The sequence below is a fragment of the Narcine bancroftii genome, chromosome 4 (genome assembly GCF_036971445.1).
Source record: "Narcine bancroftii isolate sNarBan1 chromosome 4, sNarBan1.hap1, whole genome shotgun sequence".
Lineage (NCBI taxonomy): Eukaryota > Metazoa > Chordata > Chondrichthyes > Torpediniformes > Narcinidae > Narcine > Narcine bancroftii.
In genome coordinates, this window is record NC_091472.1 from 250545386 (window position 1) to 250563150 (window position 17765).

General features: G+C 40.9%; 1 long non-coding RNA gene across 1 annotated transcript in view; it reads right to left on the reverse strand.

Moving 5' to 3' along the window:
* LOC138760093 (uncharacterized) overlaps positions 1-17507 on the reverse strand; it is a 30703-nt gene extending 13196 nt beyond the window's left edge. The window contains exons 1-2 of the long non-coding RNA XR_011355395.1: positions 17413-17507; positions 15258-15349 (exon numbers count right to left, since the gene is read on the reverse strand). This is a non-coding gene — a long non-coding RNA (uncharacterized lncRNA). The remainder of the gene's footprint in view (positions 1-15257; positions 15350-17412) is intronic.
* Between the last annotated feature and the right edge of the window lie 258 nt (positions 17508-17765).

The following is a 17765-nucleotide window of genomic DNA, read 5'->3' on the forward strand; positions in this document are numbered from 1 at the left end:
TAACATTGGAGCCGGAGGAATAGCCTCTGTAGTCTGGCTGATGCCTTGGTGAGGTTCTTTTTCTGGATGTGTTCCAGCAGGTGATGATCACTCTCTACCACAAACTGTCTCCCAAAGAGAAATTTGTGGAATTTTTCACATCCATATACGACTGTCAACAGCATCCTTTTGATATTGGCATATTGGGTCTCTGCTGTTGCCAGGGCTCTTGAGGCAAATGCCATCGGATTTCCTTCCTGCACCAATGCTGCCCTGAGGCCTCTGATGGAAGCATCTACTTGTAATGTGTCAGCTTTTTTTCTGTCATAGTAGCTCAATTCTAATATCTGCAGACCACTTCCTTAAGCTTGTTGAAATTTCATTGATGTAATGGTGACCACATCCTCTTTCAGCAACTCTCTGAGGTTGGCTGTTTGGTCTGTCATGTGTGGGGTGAAGGAACTGATGTACTAGACCAGGCCCAGGAAGCTTCTTACTTCCTATATGTCCTTTGCGTGGTCCATTTCAGCAATGGCTGCTACCTTCTCTGGGCTTGGCCTGACCCCTTCAGGTGTGTACACCATTCAGAATAATTGGCACTCCTCCTTATTGATGTATTTGTCTGCATTAGGTTTGATGCTGGCCCCTCTTGTTCTCTCCATGGCTTCGTGTAGGTGAAGGTCATGGGCTTTCCCAGCTCCACCAAAGACCTGGATGTTGTCTGCAATGCCGACAGCGCCCTTGCATCCCCAGTAGGTCTCATCTTTTTCTGAAAGACGTCTTGGCTCACCTTTTGGCTAAAGGGTAGTTGCAGGAACTTGTACCAGCCGAATGGAGTATTGAATGTTGTGATATCCATTCTTTGCATCTAGTTTGATAAAGATTTTGCATCCCACTAGTTTAGAAGTGATGTCTTCTAGTGTTGGTGTTGAATATTGACCCCTTTTGATTACTTTGTTTAAGTCTTTGGGGGTTCAGATATATCTTCAGGTGGCCATTCATTTTATCCTTTATTACAATGGAGTTCACCCAGTCAGTTAACTCAACCACTTTTGCTATCACTCGTTCTTCTTTCATTTCTTCGAGCTCCTGCTCTAGCCTTTATTTCAGTTCCACTGGTACCTTCTGTGGAGTATGGATTATTGGTCTGCATTCTCGGTCTATGGTTATGTGGTGTTCGAAATTTCCAAAGCACCCAACTGTGCAACCAAAGCTATCAGGGTACATGTCCATGAGCTCGGCCTTGTTTGTGATCGGAGGGCGTTGCTCAAGCGGAAGGCCAGCTGAAGTGGTGATGCAGGCTTGATTTTAATTTTTAAGAAGAATTTGGACAGGTACATGGATGGGAGATGTATGAAGGGCTGTGCTCTGGGCACAAGTTAGTGGGATTTGGGAAAATAATAGTTTGGCATGGACTAGAAGGACCGAAGAGCCTGCTTCTATACTGTATGGTTCTATGATCTACATTTCAAACTGATTTGTATTGGCTTTTGCGTCAATATGAAAATGTGAACCATATGGTACCCTCAAAACTAGCCAATGCTACTATCAAAAAATACTTTAACTATTTATGAAACCCCAAGGAATCCTTTTGGCATCTGCAAGTATTTACTGTCATGTTTTGATGGATGAAATCAATTCCTCAAATTTAAACTGCAAATTCCAATGCAAGGGCTGCAGTCAAAAGATGAATTCAAATTCAATGGTCTATTTATACTACATAATGTTCCAACTTTCTCTAACATTTTCCCTGTCTTCCGTTATAAACACTTTGGGAAAATTCTGTCGTGATATATTTTACCTGAAATAGATCTATTTTGAATGGTATCACCTTGGACATATGGTTGTGTTTTGGGACATTATATTTTGTTCCCTTTATATTTGGCCACTCAGCAGTGACGTTTGTCAGTGTGCCAAGCATGAGCTATCACAAAACTATTGTGAACATATGCACTTTGCAAATGGTAAGGATCTTGAATGTCGGAGCAAGGCTTAACCAGAGGTTGATGACCTCGCCCTTCATTAAAGTTCTCTTTCCTTCATATATTGTCATGTGGTCTGGGTCTGATGACTCATAAGCTACTGCAGGTCCCAAGTTCCCTTGTATTTCAGAAGTATACAAGATGAAGTTCATTAACTTTTTAAAAAAAAAATTAGAGAACTGAGAGTCAAGGGAAACGGGCACAGAAGAGGAAATTAGGCCAGCACAGATCGGTTGTGGTTTTATTGAATGGCAGGCAGGCTTAAGAAGTAAAATGGCTTGCAGGTAGTCCTCTACTTCACTTAGTCCTCTACTCTACTTCACTTAGACCTCCACTCTACTTCCTACAAGTTATGTCCACCAACACATAAGACCAAGATTTTAAAAATCTTTATTAAAACTACTGTACGTTCATGTTTTGTACTGTATACAGAGGTCCCCGGTCCTGGCAGCAGCTTGATGTCCCCGTTCCCCACAGCCGCCCAAGGTCCCCATTCCCTGACTTATAACCAAACCCGAGTTACAACTAATCCTTCCATCCCCATTACGGCCATAAGTCAGGGACTACCTGTATATTACTGCTTTATTTTAGTGCCAAGTAAACCCAGCCTCTAAAATGCCGACTCATGATGTCTGCCTCTGACTATATGATGTGCCGCCAGTCACTGGAGATGAATTTACTTGTCTTCATTCCTCCTCTTTTATTCCTTAGTAAACTGGTGTTTCAATAGCTCCTTCCTTGGTGGGAGATAGCTGGGTGACTGTCAGGAGAGGGAAAGGTAAGGCAAACAGGCAGATTGTGCAAGGTACCCCTCTGGCCTAATAAAGTACAGTATACTGCTTTGGATATTGTTGGGGGTGGTGAAACTGCCACCAGGACAAAACCACAGTGACTGGGTCTCAGGCTGTGGCTCAGAAGGGAAGGAGGGAGAAAAGGAGAACAGTAGGGATGGGAGTTAAGAGGAGCAGACAGGAGATTCTACAGACACAAAAGAGATACCCAGTTGGTTTGTTGCTTCCCAGGTGCCAGGGTGAGCAACCAGAGGTTATAAATATTGATATCAATGCCTTGAATTACTTGGATAAATGCGGAAAATTCACAATTTTTTCAGTGTTCTTTGTTTCAACGCGATTGTGACAGATGCAAATCTGGTATTTCTACGATGACACCAATGTTTTGGTCCTGTCCATCTTTAGAAATCTATTGGAAAGAAATTTTTAATATCTTTTCAACTGTCGTTCAGGTGGAGCTACGACACAATCCAATAACTGCTCTTTTTGGGGATATTGAACCAAACATAGGGAGTTTTTCTGTACCTGCACAACAGGTGGCCTTCTCTACATTGAATTAAAAGCTACAAAATATGTGTAATCCTCAGGATAAGCTGGTCAGGTGTTTTCTTTTGGCTAGATTTTTTTTTAATAGAGTAAGTTAGGTGGTTTTTATAATATATAATATTTTTGGTGTCTTTTGTGTCTTCATCCAGTGCAGTGGGGGGGGGGGGGGGGGGAACCAAGTTTATACTGTTTGAAGTTTTATCTAGATAAATATACATATGTGATATTGTATTTTCAGTTTTCTTCTTTGCACTGTATTTATTATAAAAACCAATAAAAAATATTGAAAACTATATTGGTATCAATGCCATTGGACAAATATTAGTTTAGTCCTCTACCGGCATCACCTACGGCTCCTAGAACGCTTCCACCAGCGTTGTCTCCGCTCCATCCTCAACATCCATTGGAGCGCTTTCATCCCTAACGTCGAAGTACTCGAGATGGCAGAGGTCGACAGCATCGAGTCCACGCTGCTGAAGATCCAGCTGCGCTGGGTGGGTCACGTCTCCAGAATGGAGGACCATCGCCTTCCCAAGATCGTGTTATATGGCGAGCTCTCCACTGGCCACCGTGACAGAGGTGCACCAAAGAAAAGGTACAAGGACTGCCTAAAAAATCTCTTGGTGCCTGCCACATTGACCACCGCCAGTGGGCTGATATCGCTTCAAACCGTGCATCTTGGCACCTCACAGTTCGGCGGGCAGCAACCTCCTTTGAAGAAGACCGCAGAGCCCACCTCACTGACAAAAGGCAAAGGAGGAAAAACCCAACACCCAACCCCAACCAACCAATTTTCCCCTGCAGCCGCTGCAACCGTGTCTGCCTGTCCCGCATCGGACTTGTCAGCCACAAACGAGCCTGCAGCTGACGTGGACTTTTACCCCCTCCATAAATCTTCGTCCGCGAGGCCAAGCCAAAGAAGAAAGTTATGATGTAATTGTGATATTAATGAAAGTATCATAATTAGTTTTTATTAACCTTAACAGTTTTGGCATTACAAGTTGTTTTTAAAACACATTTTTATGTCTTGATGGATGATCTGAAAGGACAGGGATTCATTGTAATTATTCCCATTGATTCTATTAATCGCTTAACGCGAATTAATCTTACACGAGTAAAATTGGAATGAATTAATCGTGTAAAGCGGGGTTTGCTTGCATACTCCAGGTCACTACAGGAAGCAAGGAAAGAGATTGCTGGGGCATTGGCAATGATCTTTGTATCCTCCCTGGCCAAAGGGGAGGTACCAAAGTGTTGGAGAACAGCAAATGTAGCCCCTTGTTTTAAAAAGGTAATAGGGAGAATCCTGGGAATTATCGACCAGTCAATCTTGTGTCAGTGGTGGGAAAACTATTGGAAAGGATTCTTAGCATCAGGATTTATGAGGATTTGGAGTAGTCTTATCAGGTATAGTCAGCATGGATTCGTGAGGGCAAGGTTGTGCCTCACAAGCCTAATTGATTTTTTTTTTGCAAAAGCAACAAAAGAAATTGGTGAAGGCAGGTGTGTATGGTTTTTAGCAAAGCATTCGACAAGGTCCCCCATTTCGACTTATTCAAAAACTCATGAGGTCTGGGATTCATGGAACCTTGGCTGTATGGATTCAGAATTGATGCCTGCAGAAAGCAGGGGGTAGTGATATATGCAACGTATTCCGCCTGGAGGTCAGTAACTAGTGGTTTTCCGCAGGGATCTGTTCTGGGACCCTGCTTTTTATGAGTTTTATCAATGATCTGGATGAAGAAGCAGGGGATAGGTCAGCAAGTTTGTAATGACACCAAGGTTGGAAGTGCTGTGGATAGTATAGAAAGTTCTCTTTGGTTATGACAGGTTCAGAGTTGGGAAGAAAAATGGCAGATGGAGTTCAAACCAAATACATGTGAGGTGATGCATTTTTAAAGGTCAAACTTGACCTTACATGTTTAATGGCAGGATTCTTAACAGTGGAAGAACAGAGGAACCTTGGGATCCAAATCCATTTATCTCTTAAGGTTGCTACGCAGGTTGATGGGGGTTTTTAAGAAGGGTTATGGTGTGCTGGCCTTCATTAGTCAGGGGATTCAGTTCAAGAGTCATGAGGAAATGTTGCAGCTCAGCAAAACTCTGGTTAGACCACACTTGAAATACTGTGATCAGTTCTGGTTACCTCATTACAAGGATGTGAAAGCTTTGGAGGGGTGGCAGAGGAGATTTACCTGGATGTTGCCTTTATTAGATAATGTGAATTATGAGGCAAGTTAGGGCTTTTCTCTTTGGAGAGATGACTTAATTGAGGTCTACAAGATACCTGAGGCATAGTTAGGGTGGACAGCCAGCACCTTTTCACCAGGGCAAGAGTACCAAACACTGGAGGACATCTGTTGTGTGTGGAGGAAGCATGGCCTCCCTGCCTGTCTGAAATGTGTGTATTGTGGATGGTTATGTGACCTCCCTGTCTGAAACTTGTTCAGAAGTCACATTTAAGGTCGAACATAGAACACATATGTCCAAACTGAAATTAACTCATTTTTATGCAGATATTGATCCACAATGTGAGAAGTGTAAAATTTTTGAAGCTTTATTGAGTCATATGTTTTGGGAGTGCCCAAATTTAGAGAGATTTTGGAAAGACATTTTCCAAACTTGATCAACGATTTTTAAGATTAATATTGAACCTTGTCCATTAATTGTTTTGTTTGGTTTTTCACGTAAACCAGACATCCTTTTGTCTGAAGCTCATAAGAAAGTTTTATCCTTTACCATGTTGATAGCCAGATGAGCAATGGAAAGATAACTTTCCACCTAGTCATACACATGAAATGTCCTATTTAAGCTTGGAGAAAATTAGATACAACATTAAAGATAGAAAGTTTCAATTTGTAAAGATGTGGGGCCCATTCATAGAATACTATCATGATTGGAAGGATTAAGGATTTTGAATGTTCCAGAGATTCTCCGTCCCATGTCTGGAGGTCGCTATCAGATCCACAATTTCCCTTTTTTTAAAAACAATGTAACCTTGATTAGAGGGAGGGCATAGAGTAGATTTAGGTTTTAGGTTATTTTTTGTTTTCTTTTTCTTTTTATCAATTTTATTTGGCTTAACTTGGCAAATATAGGTTTAACATGGTTATCATAGATTAATTCAATAACGTTTCTTGTTTCTTATTTCTTATGTGGATCAAGAAACTGTCTAATGTAGTTCCATCCATTTTTAACAAGATTTGTTATGTGTTTTCCTTAAAATCTTGCATCCGTTTATACGTTAAACTCAATAAAAGTATTTAAGAAGTCATATCACCTGTCAGTCAAGGTTGGACTCTGGCCACTAATTAGTGCACCCCTTGCCATTGGCCAATTTAAATCACCTACGGTCATCATTGGCTTGCAGCACAGATTAGCACAGGATTCAGCACCAACACAGAGCTCTCTCTGCCTCATGGTCCAAACCCTGGACACTGTTCCAAGCCAGATCACTACTGGAAGGGTTGTTGAAAGAGTCGTGGGTCAGGTGTGCACTAAACTGAAGCTGAGCTGTAGTACTGCTATAGATCAGTACTTGCAATAGAGCCACACCACTGTTAATCAGGTAACTGGGAGCATGTGTAAGAGTTTTTTTAATAGTCTGTGAGCAGGGTTGAATATAGGTACTGTTGTCAGAGTCCAACTGATGTCTGAAGTCAATGTCTATATTGCCACTTAAGTGAAACAGTGTGTGTTGTGTGTGAGCAGGGTCAAATATAGGTTTACCATTGTTGGAGTCTAACTAATGTCTGAAGTGAATGTCTGTATCATCGCTTACATGAATTAGTAATTGTGTACCAATTAATTCTCTCCTGTTTGATTCCCTTGTGTTAATAAAAGGTATGTGTGATTGTAACACACGTGTCCAGACTCATCTCTCTGAGATCCCACCGAACATGATACTCTTCTCAACACAACAACATCCATAGGTGAGGGGAGGAATCTTTATAGGAGATGTCAGGGGTAAGTTTTGATACAAATAGTTTAGTGGGTTCCTGGAATTCATTGCCAAGGGCGAAGGTGAAAACTGGTAAAATAAGGATATTTAGAAGAATCTTAATCCAGGCATATGGATGCAAACAAATTAGAGGGCTGTCGTGGTACCTTGGAGGGAGTGAGCAGAACCAGTGCTAACACCTCCTGTCTTGTGACAGATGGACACAACAGCCTCCTATCTACTGGCAACTAATCACTACAGCCATGAGGCATAGTGACTCAGCAGCACCCGTAGGGCTAATGAGAAGCTATGTTATGAGGTCATTAGCACTTCAGATGTCATGCATCTATATTAAGCCTGATAACACTTTAATAAATGCTTCTCTCTTCACTGTCAGACAACTTCAGGTGTGCTCTCATTATTTCAACATGATGATGTGAGGACAAACATTGTCCACCACATTGGTGACACCAACGGATGCTCAACAGCAACACGCCAACGAGTCAGCCTTAAATAATGGACTCACTCAGCGACCAAACTCAAATTAATTTGCTACACCAACGAGCCAACAATAAATAACGGACACGCTTGACGGACACTCTGCAAGGCCAAGCTCAAATCACTTGCAGCAACAAGCAGCTTGCTTGCATTAACCCTCCAATGAGCAAGGAACAAATAATGGACCGCTTGACCTAGCTGAACCTACTTTGCATTGCTCCAGTCAACTGTAGCTATGAATGACTGCAAATCAATCAGTGTCATATCATAGGTCAGCAAGTAAATGACCAGGAGGCCGGTTGTTCTTCCCTTCACGGTTGACTGAATGAACAGCATGGGGCGCCGTAGAAGGTAACTGTTTGAAAGACTGTTTTACAACCTACTCACTCACTTGGGTGACTCAGAGTAGGCCGAGCAGTTGTTTTGTGTGCTTCATGAACTGCTCAAAAAGTCTGGCCAAGAAGTTGAAAGGTCACAGGGGAATGCTTATCAGCAAAATTTTAAACTGTTTGCAGACATCAAAAGGCTGCGTGTTTTTGCTTGACACAGCATAGCATTAGAGTCTCAATTTTTCCAGAATGTTACCACACACCGCACCCCACACTCCATTACGCTGAAGTGGTTGTTTATGAGCAAGTTGTCTGCAGCCGGAAGCACAGAAATTTAAAACTTGTTCAATCTGCAGGAGGATTGCATCTCAGCAGCTGTGACCGGAGGGAACATCCCCCACGTTTCACCAACCTCCCCCAAAGAAGGCCACTCGACCTGGGAATGACCAACAACCTCTCCTCGAGAGAGGTCCACGATCTAGGGGATGACCACTTACTCCCACGAGGCAAGATCATGCAATCCAGGGGACAGCCAGCCACCCCCCCCTCGCCTGATGAAAGATTCTGTGACCCAGGTATTAACCTGCGAGCTAAAGCATATATTTAAAAAAAGCCGCCTGTCGATGATGCCACTGAGACCTTTTCCCGCTGAAATGGCAGATTGTGATAGATTTTCAGTCACTCGCTCAGTACAACATTGTCTGTCGTTGATGCTGCTGAGGACTTTTCCTGCCGACCAGGTAGACAGTACAGGTTTTTTAGTCCCAGCCCAACACTGCTCAGTAGAGCACAGCTTAGTGGCCAGCAAGCAGACTTTCAGCAGCAATGAACAGTCACTCAGCACAGCGCCACCTGTCAACTCCTGTATGACACGACAGACATTAAGCATCAATGGATAGTCGCTCTGCAGAGCGCTGCCTACCTGCTCCTGTGTGTCATTGCAGACGCTAGCTGCTACTTGACTTTCTACAGTTATCCCTTTCCTACCAGACTTTGAGATTAGAACTATAGACTCTCACAATCACCAACAACCTGCTTACAGTATGGACTTTCAGTTTTGGTAATGCATCTCAAATGTTTCATACTGTTCTGGATTTCTCATGTGCTTTAACTGTAATTATCTGTAATCAGTTCTTTTTGCAACTGTCTGATTACCTTTTGCATATGTTAAGTGCCTCACATGATTCCTACTGTATTTATTTATGTTGTCAATAATTGTTTGTGGCTTTCAATCTGATTAAGCCCTGTTAGGATGTACAGTACCTATCACTTCCTCCCCCTGCAGCCTTCATACACGATGCTCCGGCACAGCACCACGAATGGCAGGTCAATTTCGCTCTCCCTGCTCGGTTCTAATGGTGGAACGTCTGCACTAATTTGGAACTGCTGAGCCAGTTGGTCACTTACCTCTGGTTCTGGGGGGAGCTGTGTAGTGGTACGCTTGGAGGGAGTGGGCAGAACCAGTGCTAACAGCTCCTGTCCTGTGACAACTAGACACAACAGCCTCCTATCTACTGGCAACTAGCCACTACAGCTACGAGGCAATAGTGACTCAGTAGCACTCGTAGGTTTACTGAGAAGCCCTGACCTACTCAATATAGCTAAGTCATGAAGTCGTTAGCACTTCAGATGTCAATGACGCCAGGTCACATGTTGTGTGTCTATATTAAGCCTGATAACACTGTAATAAATGCTTCTCTCTTCACTGCCTGACAACTTCAGATGGGGTCTTGTTATTTCAACATGATGGCTTATGGGCACAAACATCATCTGCTACAGGGTTATAGGTGTGAGGTAGGGAAGGTTTAGATTGTGGAGTAGGTTTATGTTGCTTGCACAACTTTGTGGGTACAAGAGACGGTACTGTGCTGAAATGCTCTCTGTGCAGACCTCTCTGCTAACACAGTTTACCAAAGATGTACTGTACCCTGGTAACTATGGAGATTGGTTAATACCAGATAAGTGCATTTTCTGGATATTTGACACTTACTCTTCAATGCCTAATCCACCTGCATTAAGAATAAACAGTTTAAAAAATAAAAATACTTAGACTGAACAAATTTCACTTGCATGAATACATAAACCTTAAAACATTTTACTTTATTTTCAGTCTTTGAAAACATTTAACTGTCACTGCATCTGCAAGTTCTTCCCCCTCCACAGAGCCATACAAAAGACAAATAATAACATTATAGATAATTAACCCTCTTTCCCCCGAGTTTACAGATAAAGCCTCTGACTGGGGTGACTCTTAATAAGCAGGGAAAAGGAGACACTTTAAGACACCCATCAACCAGCTCTTCATCTTGGGTGACACCATTGCTATTTCACACAACTTTATTCAAACAGGTGGTATAAGCAAAGAATGACCAGGACACTTCACTGGTTGAATATTTGCTCCCATCTTTGCCAAAAGTTCATGTGTTACTTCAGAGAACATTTAACAATTTTAAACATACATATTTTTTAACCTGTTATTTCTATTTATCTATCTATTTATTTATTTATTAAAAATTAATTTCCTTGCTTTTTTTGCTGGTTGCTTGAAGCTGTGGGTTGATTGAATTCTGGATACCAGGGGCTTTACACTACTTTGCAGTGTATTGGAATATTGCACAGATTTAACCTAAATATCATTCCAATACAAAGTTTTAGTGTTAAGTCACTTTTGCCCTCTTGCCTACACGTTTACTTAGGGCTGTCCTTCAACCAATGAAATTCCTGACCACTAACACAAGATCACAAGATTTAAGAGCAGTAGGAGGCCCACTGAGTCTGTTCCACCATTCTAATCAGAAGCTGATCAATCCTTCCACTCAGCACCACTCCCCAGCTTTCTCCCTGTAACCCTTGATGCCCTGACTAATCAAATATTTGTCAATCTCTGCCTTAAAAATACCCAACAACCTCGCTTCCACAGTCGCCTGTGGCAACAAGAACTACAGACACACGACCCTCTGACAAGAACATTTTCCACATTTAAAGAAATGTCCTTTTATCCTGAATTTATGCCCTCTTGTCCTCAAATCCCCTACCATGGGAAACATCCTTGCCACATCTTCTCTGTCCAGGCCTTTCAGCATTCGAAATGCCTCTATGAGGTTCCCCCCTCATTCTTCTGTACTCCAACAAGTACAGCCCAAGAGCCCTCAAATGTTCCTCATATGCTAATCCTTTCATTCCTGGATTCATTCTTTAAATCTTCTATCAATCCTCTCCAATGCCAGTGTGTCTTTTCTCAAATAAGGCACTTAAACCTATATCAGTATTCCAAGTGAGGGCTCACCAGTGCTTTTTAGAGTCTCGACATTACATTCTTCCTCTTGTATGCTATTCCTCTAGAAATGACTGCCAACATTACATTGGCTTTCTTCACCACCTGGAGGTTAACATTTAGGGTATCCTGCATGAGGACTCCCAAGTACCTTTGCATCTCAGAATTTTGAATTTTCTCCCCATCTAAATAATAGTCTGCCCATCTATTTCTTCTACCAAAATGCATGATTGTACACTTTCAAACATTGTATTTCATCTGCCACCTCTTTTCCTATTCTCCTAATCTATCCAAGTCTCTCTGCAGCCTTTCAAAATCCTCCTACCACCCGCCCTATCACCTATAAGGATATCACCTGCAAATTTAGCCACAAAGCCATCTATTTCATAACAAAATCATTTATATACAATTTAAAAAGGATCAGCCCCTACACCGACCCCTGCAGAACAACACAGATAAGCGATAGCCAACCAGAAAAGGTTCCCTTTGTTCCTACTCTCTGTTTCCTGTGATCAACCAATACTCTACCCATGCAAGTATCTTCCCTTAATTCCAAGGGCTCTCATCTTTTTTTTTTAAATAACCTTATGTGTGGCACCTTGTCAAAGGCCTTTTCAAACTCCAAATACACAACATCCACTGAACCTCCCCTGTCTATACTGCTTGTAATCTCTTTGAAAACCTGCAACAGATTTATCAGGCATGATTTTCCTTTAAGGAAACCATAATGACTTGGGCCTATCTTTTCAAGCACCTCTGGATATTCCATAACCTTTTCCTTGACAAAATATTCCAACAGCTTCCCAACCACCAATGTCAGGCTAATAGGTCTATAAGTTCCTTTCTGCTGCCTCGCTTTCTTCTTAAACAGTGGAGTGACATTCACAACCCTCCAGTTCACCAGAACCATGCCAGAATCCATTGATTCCTGGAAGACCATAACCAATACCTCCACAATTTCTACAGTTACCTCCTTCAGAACCCAAGGGTGCATTCCATCTGGTCCGGGAGACTTATCTACCCTTTGCCCATTTAGCTTTCCAATTACCTTTTCTCTTGTGGTCTTGACTGAATTCACTTTTCTTCAGAGAGCACCTTGAGAGTCTAATTTGCTACTAATATATTCCACAATGAAGATTGATCCAAAATATTTGTTACACTGTTTTATGAAGCCTGACCTATAACCTCATGAAACACTTTTGATGACAATAGCAGGTGTCAGCAAACTAATCAATGAAAAACATAATCTATCTTACTCTGATTCGGACCCAATGGAAGTCCACAGGCTCAACAGTTTTATTCCTGAGAACTGTTCATAACCCAAACAGTTCTCAGTCAGAAATAAACAAAATAGTGAGTGGGAGAGGACCACAGAAACATCTGTGACATCTGGGAGCAGATACAGGCAGACTAGCCAGTCTTACTGATGCAGTTAGTGAGTGAGAAAGTCTGCTCTGCGTTTCCAGCTCTGCTCAGCGCTGATCCCAATGGCTCACCATGGATGGGTAGAGAAGGAAGGCTTGCAGAAATAGAAATACCTTGTTCCCATCTGGCAGAAGATGCCTGTAGCCCCACCACAGCAGGAAAATGCATACCCATTGCCACGGTGGAGTCACAAATGTTCTGATGTATTTATGTGATGTCTATTAAGATGTTGTGTATTTGGAGTTTGAAAGGGCCTTTGACAAGGTGCCACACATAAGGCTATTAAAAAAAAGAGACCCCTTGGAATTAAGGGAAGATACTTGCATGGGTAGAGTATTGGTTGATCACAGGAAACAGAGAGTAGGAACAAAGGGAACCTTTTCTGGACATTTGTGATCTGTGTCACAGCTATGATGTAGATCAGCCATTCTCAATGGGGGCCATATCGCAGCACAATTAAGGGGTGCCATGGACTGAAATCCTTAATAATCTCTGCCTTAAAAATACCCAACAACCTCACTTCCACAGTTGCCTAAGATATATAGCAAGGCTTGGAAACTGAATAGATTAAATATTTTGGAGGAAGGAAAGGACTTTGCTGCTAAGCTTTGCTATATAGTTGCCAAGCAATGCAAGATTTTTTTTCCAAGTTCGGAGAAATTTGGAGACAGCCTTGAATGACCTGGATAAGTGCAAAAAAATTAACAATGTTTTCAGTGTTGTTTGTTTCAATGTGATTAGGTTTGAATGACATGGAAGCAGCTTCAGCTATGAATTGCCTTCCACGTATTTTTCCTCTTTTGTTCTAATGCCCTTCAGAGGGAGAGAAGTATAGAAGAAACCAACTAAACTTAACAGCTTCACAGGGAAGGGGGCCCATAAACTTTGAGCAGAATCCAAATGGGCCGATAACTAAACAAAGGGTGAGAGTAGCTGGTGTAGACTGTCTCACTTTAAATAGAATCCAGAACATGGAGCAGTACAACACTTCAGCCCATGATGTCTGCACGAAACATGATGTCAAATTAAACCAAATCTCTTTTGCCTGCACATGATCCATATTCCTCCATTCCCTGCATATTATGTCTCTAATTAAAAGCTTCTTAAATGTTTATAATCATGTCTACCTCCAATGTGCTCTATGTTTCAGGCCCACATTTGTCAGTGTCAAAAAAAAATGCCCCTGCACATCTCCTTTCAGCTGCACCCCTTTTGACTTAAACTTCTACCTTTGGGCAGAAGATACAGTGCAGTAGCCTGAAAACCAGCATCTCTCGGTTCAAGAACAGTTTATTTCTAACAGCTGTCAGACCCAAAATGACTGTCTGCACTATTGCAAGTCACTTTTTTTTTAACCCAAGGATTACTGTGAATATGTAAAATCTATCTTGGTTATGTATTTATTATCTCTTTTAATGTGATTCAATTAGTTTACTGTTATAGATTGTCTTTATGAGTTACACCCCCCCCCCCACCCCGTTCTGCTGCAGCAAATAATATCTACGTTATACAATGCATATGACAATAATCGCATCATCTTGATTATCTGATATTGGAAAAAGATTCAGAATGTCTATCCTCTGCACCACTGAGACTTTTCATCTCCGAGTCAGAAGAATGTAAATTCAATCGTGATTCCCAAAACTTAGTATTAAGGTGTAGCTGAACATTCGAGTGCAACATTGAAGGTTCGCTTGTCTTTTGAATGAGGCTCTTCTACATGCTCAGCTGAGGACAAGAAATTCTATGACTCAATTTGAAAGAGGGGAGAAGAATCATCTCCAGTGACCCAGACAATATTTAATTGTTAATTCAACTTCACCAAAACAAATTAACTGTTTATTATCATATTATTGTGGGAGATTATACAGTACAAATGTGAATGCATCAAATTACACATGACAATTAGGGCTACACTTTAGAAGAACTTAGCAACCTTAAGATGTTTAAAAACAACTTCCAATAAATTCTGATGCTCCTATGTGAATCTATAACTAACACTTTGTGGTAACTTAATTATTAATCACTTTTTATCATCAAGCAGAAGATTGAGTATTGAGAAAGAAAAGCTTCAGCCATTTTATTGCACTAGAGCAAACTATCTTAAACTTAACTATCTTGAGCAGCGTTAAGCGCTTAACACGAAGAAGTGAATGATGCTGAAACATTTCTGATGTGTATGGTACAGTAATCAATTTTAGAAACTTAATCACTGGGGAGCTATACAGTTAACTTTAAATAAGTAAAGGCTCATCAAACCAACACATTTAATAAATTATTTTACAATTATGCTTGGGGTTATGATAGAATAGTGGTTATAAGATAATGAGAGTAATCCAGAAACCTGGTTTAACGGTCTTTGAGAAATGAGTTAAAATCCATTCACAGTTGGCAAAAATGGATATAGTTCATTAGTTAAATCTGGAATGAAATACTGATATCAGTGGTTGTTGTCATGAAAGCAATAAATATCTTAAAGTTTACTTGACTCACATGCCATTTCCAAAGTAAAACTTGTCATCTTTACTTTTCTGGTCTACATGCAACTTCAAATCCATAGGAATGCGGCTTATTCTTCGCTGCCCCTGGAGGTGACGCAAAAAGTATCTGAATTGATCAAGAGCTTTCACAGGAATTTAAATTTGATTAGTTTTGGGGACATATTTGAAATGGAGCTGTTGAACACTTTTACTCTTACACTTGTGTGTTTCAGGTGCAATATTTATTGGGGTGAGGATGTGGGAGTAGTCTCTGCTTGATTCAGCCCGATGTCTACTCCTATCTCAATGAACGATGCATGGCTCTCTACTGACTTCTGAAGAGCATCTGGTCAATGAATTGAGGTTCTGCCAACAATGCCCACATCATAACAATGTATCAGAAATAATTCATTTTAATTCTCTAAAAATACTGTCTTAATTTTCTTTCAAGGCAGCAAATACGTAGTATATTTATCTAAACCTGTGTGGTAAGGAAAGATTTTATATGTACTTACACATTCCTGAAATCCTAAGGTTCCACATTAATAATCCAAAATAAATCTCAGAGTAGAGATTTAGTTCATTGTGAGTTACAGTTGTACAGCTAATTAGAGAGAAATTAAAAGCTTGTGCCATTTTCCTAATCCAGCATGAGCTACTGTTTAACAGTTTCAGCATAAACTAGTCTCCCTGAGAAAAACCAAAGATATTTGTTTTGTAGCTGTAAAAAAAAACCTTGAAATGGGTTAACCACTTGTTTGCATACTTAGACCATCCTATATAAATAAAGACTGGAAGACCAGAGTAGTATGGTCACTGCTTTGCTTATTGGCTCAGGAACAGAGAAGAATATTGTCGGTTCAGGTGATCAGCATTTTGATTAATGCTCATTAATTAATGATGATTTACCCCATAATCAGAGGTGGGGACCTAGATTTTAGGATAAAAGTGAAGAGATTCAGAGGGGAAATTAAGGCAATTGGTTTTATGCAGAGAGTACTGAGATTTAGGATAAGGGGGAAGAGATTCAGAAGGTATATGAACGGAATCTCTCATGCAGGGAGTGGTGAGTACCTGGAATCCACTGCTGGAGAGAAAGGTTGCAGAGGTCTCAGCATCACTGAGGATATTTAAGAAGTCTCCAGGTGAGTAATGGAATTACTGAAGCATAGAAAGTGTGGGCCAATTGCTGGGAGATGGGATTAGTGTGAATATGATGGGCCAAATGACCTGTTTCTATACTGCATGTCTCTCTGACTCTGTCTATTGAAAACACCATGATATATAAAAATTCAATCCATTCTTGTCATCATAGCACAATTGGAAATTTACTTTATGTGGGTGGAATGCAATAATGATAATCTCTCTTATCAACATTGGGTAATTAAAAATTGACTTTAACCAGAGTGATGAAATAGCCTTGAGTGACTGATCCATTCATTGATTCCACTAGCTGATTCCAACTCAACCATGCATGGGTGATATTATTACTTATGCAATGCTAATTCCAGAGTATTGTGGGAGATCTTGGTCTGAGTTGCCCTGGCAATGGCAGGAACTCCTGAGTCAACCATGTTTTACAAATGCAGTGTGGGACTGGGATATCTGTTAGTTAAGCTCCTTCTATTCCTCTTGACCTCTTCATGCCCTTCCCCCCCCCCCCCCCCCATCCCTTACCCAATGTAGTATTCAGCCCTACTAACCTATCAATCTTCATCTTGGCCCTGTGATTCAGCAAGCCAACTACCCAACCTGTCTCCTGAAGCCTAACCCATGACTTTTATTGTAAAACACACTGAAATGCTGGAGGAACTCTGCTGGTCTTTTAGCATCCGTAGGAGAAAAAAGTATATTACTCATGTTTTGGGCTTGTACCTTTCTTCAAGGAATAAGTAGACTTTTATTGACACTCTTCCAATTTTAAAAAGGAATTGCCAGGCCTCCAATCAAACTTTCAAGATTTGTCTCTGCACTGGGATTTGGTTATACCACAGATGTGCGAGGATTTTTGCGTGCAACTTGCTTTAAGGTCCTGGAACTCCAACCTAAATGACCCGGAAGAGATTTTGTTTTCATTTATGTGAAATTGATAAATGATCACATTCAGTAGACAAAGGGTTAATTTCCAAATAACCAACAATTTAAATTTTAAATTTAAAGCAATTTACCATCCAAAAAATGTTTGTGATCCTCCGAGCAGCTCATTCCCTGGTTCTAGGGTAATTTTGATTCATTGCTACATTTAGTTATTGTGCTTGATGTTCATTCTGTAATAAGCAGACAATAAGATGATTAATGATAGAGGATCAGTACCATTGTGAACTATGTTGCTCTGAGGACATTTGGCATTATTTCCAAGATAGAATGGTGTGTGATTTGGAGACAACTACCCTGTAAATGCTATTAATGTCATTTCTTCAGCTTGATAGAGATCACAAGTTTACTAGATGCTGCTGATGAAGCTTTGGTGAAATGGTACCAGAAATTTTATAGATGGCACACACTAGAAACTTATGGATTT